The following is a 4,152-nucleotide window of genomic DNA, read 5'->3' as shown; positions in this document are numbered from 1 at the left end:
GCTAGCTTTCGGCTTCACCCAGTCTGAGGTACTAACTCGGATGACCCGGTAGTAACAATCACAGAGGTGCTCCCTTTACCGCCTAGCCGAACGATCGGGAACGTAGGGGTAAGCACAGGAGCCAGGCAACCCAGCTTGGCCAGAATCTTAAGTCAAATTGATGCATATTTATGGCTTTATAACGATAATTACGGAATGCAGCGCTTGTGTAATGAATACAAACGCTGATGATATGTGTTTATTTTGACTCTGTTGCACCGTTTATCATTTGAAAGTGGCCCATCATCGGCTTCTAACCCTTTGTAGATGCTACGCAGGGTGTTTCCGCAATAACAAGGCAAACCCTTAGCCGACGTCTCGGTGCCCGGAGGCGGTTGTGCTAGCAGAAACAAGGCAATCAGATATGCGGGCTTTATAACTTTCACTTAGTCATAGGAGCTTGAAGTTGGGAGGCCAGTTACTGGCCCCCGGTTAGTGTTCGGCGACAGTCGAGGTCAAGCCATAAACACTTCGGCCCATGTTATGAACGGACCATCATATAACACGGGGTGACCTCTATCGATCTTATAGTTTAATACAGTCATCGGATTGCTGACCAGTTTACGCCTATTGTGATAGTCAATTTTCGGCTTTCTCCACTGAGGCGCTTAACCATGCGAGCTGGAAGCACAATCGCAGTGGTTCTCCCTTTGCACACCTAGCCGAACAAAGCGGAACGTAGGAGGCAAGCACAGGAGCCGGGCAATCCAACTATTGACCGAAGACACAATTCGAAACCGATGCATATAAAGCAATGCCCGAGAATGCTTGCCAAGGACTCTATGGGGTACCTCAGTTTTGGTGGGTTCGGCTGTAATCTCAGCCCCCCGTGAATATTGCCAATGCTTTAAAGGCGTCTGGCGTTGCACTGCTCGGGAACTAGTCTCGATATGGCGTGTGTTTTGTCAACACCGAGGTGTAGTTCGGTGGGAAAGATGCCGAGTTGTGGGTCAAAAAAGATCTCCCGAGCTGAATTATTATGCAGGGCACCTCGGTCATGAGGATGTCCCGCTTCCTGAAAGAAAAACATTCAAATAGCTAAAAAGTGCCATAAGCTCGAAAAGCCAAAAACTTATGTAAATGCTTGACGTCCGGACTAAATCAAGATTTTTGTGCCAATCCGAACATTGGTCTTTTAAAAAAATGTGCTTCTGTAGTGCTTTAACATGACACATCTGATCTCGAAACTTCAAGCAGGTCAGCCTTTGGCTTCAACCACCTTATCCCGAAGGCGGAGTGCTTCTCTGAGGCCAGTTTAGCAAACTAAACTCGAGCGGCTTTGAGAGAGAAACTAGGCTCCCCGGCTATTGACCACACACTCGCGTCGAAAAAGGAGTGATAGAAAAAGACTTTGCAACGACTATGAAGAAAACAATCATTATAGAACGGCTCATATAAATTTTAAGAGCCCCCAGTTAACATGGGCAAAGGGAGTTTCTTTTCACAAACAATGTGTGTGAGCACGGTCGAACTGAACACAAATTAAAAATTTAAAACTTTGAGCATGAAAGCGACTTAGCTGGTTAATGTGCTCGGTGTCGATGCGCGGCCCGAGCTTACGGCGGGAGGAGGTCCCAGTCCCCAAGCCAGTCCCGAGGTGGCGGAGAGAAGAGCTTGGCACTCCGAAGTGGCGACATAGCACGGCCAATGTGGCGAGGTGGAACCCCCAGGCCGACCGAGGCGGCGGAGGAGGCCGGTAGTATGACGCCGAAGTTCCCAGTGTGGGTTAATGAAGTGATCACGAAGCCCCCGGTCCAGCCGAGGTGCCGTGGTTCGTCAGTACGCCGAGGTGACAGCGCGGCCCGGTCTGAACCAATCGCGTGCACACATAAATAGTGCAAGCCAGAAATAATAACAATACTATGCTTTAAAAAATCATCTACTTAATTAATTTTAGTGAAGTAAATAATTAATGAAATATGCCCTAAATGCTGAGGTGACGGAGCAGGTCGGTGACGTGATGTTGCAGCCACCATGCCAGCCGATGTGTCGAAGCTGGTCGGCCGGTGACGTCGAAGTCACCGGAGCATGTTGATGAAGAAATAGCGGAGCCCCCGGTCTAGCTGAGGGAGTTCTGGACTAAGGGGTCCTCGGGCGTCCGGCCTGTTAGCCATGGGCCGGACTGATGGGCTGTGAAGATATGAAGACCGAAGACTCTCACCTGTGCCCGGATAGGACTCTCCTTGGCGTGGAAGGCAAGCTTGGCGATCAAATATGAAGATTCCATTCTCTGTAACCAACTTTGTACAACCCTAGTCCCCTCCGGTGTCTATATAAACCGGAGGGCTAGGTCCGTAGAGAACAAGACTCATGACCATAGTCATACAGGCTAGACTTTTAGGGTTTAGCCATTACGATCTCGTGGTAGATCAACTCTTGTAATACTCATATTCATCAAGATCAATCAAGCAGGAAGTAGGGTATTACCTAAATAGAGAGGGCCCGAACATGGGTAAACATTGTGTCCCCCGTCTCCTGTTACCATCATCCTTAGACGCACAGTTCAGGATCCCCTACCCGAGATCTGCCGATTTTGACACCGACATTGGTGCTTTCATTGAGAGTTCCACTGTGCCGTCCTCAAAAGGCTTGATGGCTCCGTCAATCATCAATGATGATGATGTCCAAGGGGAAACCTTCCTCCCCGGACAGATCTTCGTGTTTGGTAGCTTTGCACTGCGGGCCAACTCGCTTGGTCATCTGGAGCAGATCGACAGCTTCGCCCCTGGCCATCAGGTCAGATTCGGGAGCTTGAACTACGTCGCGGATATCCTTGGAGACTTGATCTTCGTTGGCTTTGAGACCACGGCAGCCGCTCCCTGTCCCTACGATGAACATGACCTAAATCTGTCATCGGACATTGCTCAGGAAATTGCACCTGTAACTACTCCGGCCTTAGATCCGGAGCAAATTGCGCCATCCGAGGACGGGAAGCTCAACCCCGCCACGGAGGCCACAGATTCCACGGCGTTGGAGCCGCACACAGACCCAACCTTGGGTGATACCTGTGTCTCCGGAACCTCGGACTCGTTTCTGGCCATAAGTTCTGAACCATGTGCGTCCGCGCATATCGAGCTAGACCAGTCGTTGATCATCGAATTCAGCACCGCGGACGTCTTCCGACACTCGCCTTAGGCGACATGTTAAACTCATTGAAAAATCTATCCTTAGCGGAGGGCTCACAGCCGAACTATGTCCGGTTCGAACTGGAGGCTGATGACGGGGAATTTCGCTTCCCACCCGCCACTCACTACATAGCCACTGTCGAGGACTTGACCGACATGCTCGATTACGGCGCCGAAGACACCGACTGTATGGACGACGATGCCGATGAGGAGCAGGGCCAAAACCCGCTGTTTATTGGACGCTGGACGGCCACTTCTTCGTACGACGTATACATGGTGGATACACCTAAAGAAACTAACAACGATGACAAAGAGGATCCAGTTGAGGATAAACCTCCCGAGACATAGCTCAGATGCCGGCGTCAACGGCGCCACTCTAAGTCACGTCGTGCAAAAGACAGCAATACCAGCACCGGAGAAAACAATACTCCGGAAGATGCCGAAGACAATGAAGACCCTGTTGGGGCAATCTCCGAACAGGATGAACGGGAAGACGGGCACGCTAGCCCTGATGAACAGGCCATACATGAAGACTCGGAGGATAGTAATTATCTTCCGCTCTCCGAGGATGAGGAAAGCCTCGGCAACGAGGATTTCACCGTGCCTGAGGAACCTCTCGAGCAGGAGCGCTTTAAACGCCAGCTAATAGCCACTGCAAGGAGCCTGAAAAAGAAGCAGCAACAGCTTCAAGCTGACCAAGATCTGCTTAATGATAGATGGACCGAAGTCCTGGCCGCCGAGGAATACGGCCTTAGTGGCCCAGCCAAAAATTACTCGAAGCGCAAATTGCTACCTCAGTTCGGTGATGAGGCGCCGGAGCCCATGCCATCATCCCATAATGCAGCTAATCGACCACAACGTGGTCAGGATAGAGCGGCAACTCAAGCCGAACACCAGCCCGCCCCACCTCACTGTAACAGTAGAGATAAAGCAGCTTAGGGTACACATATGACCTTCGGCAGGGCCTGGACAGCAGAGCAAGACATAC

The sequence above is a fragment of the Aegilops tauschii genome, chromosome 3, assembly GCF_002575655.3.
Source record: "Aegilops tauschii subsp. strangulata cultivar AL8/78 chromosome 3, Aet v6.0, whole genome shotgun sequence".
In the NCBI taxonomy this organism is placed as follows: domain Eukaryota; kingdom Viridiplantae; phylum Streptophyta; class Magnoliopsida; order Poales; family Poaceae; genus Aegilops; species Aegilops tauschii.
The sequence above is the reverse complement of the archived record's forward strand: the minus strand, read 5'-3'. Positions refer to the sequence as shown.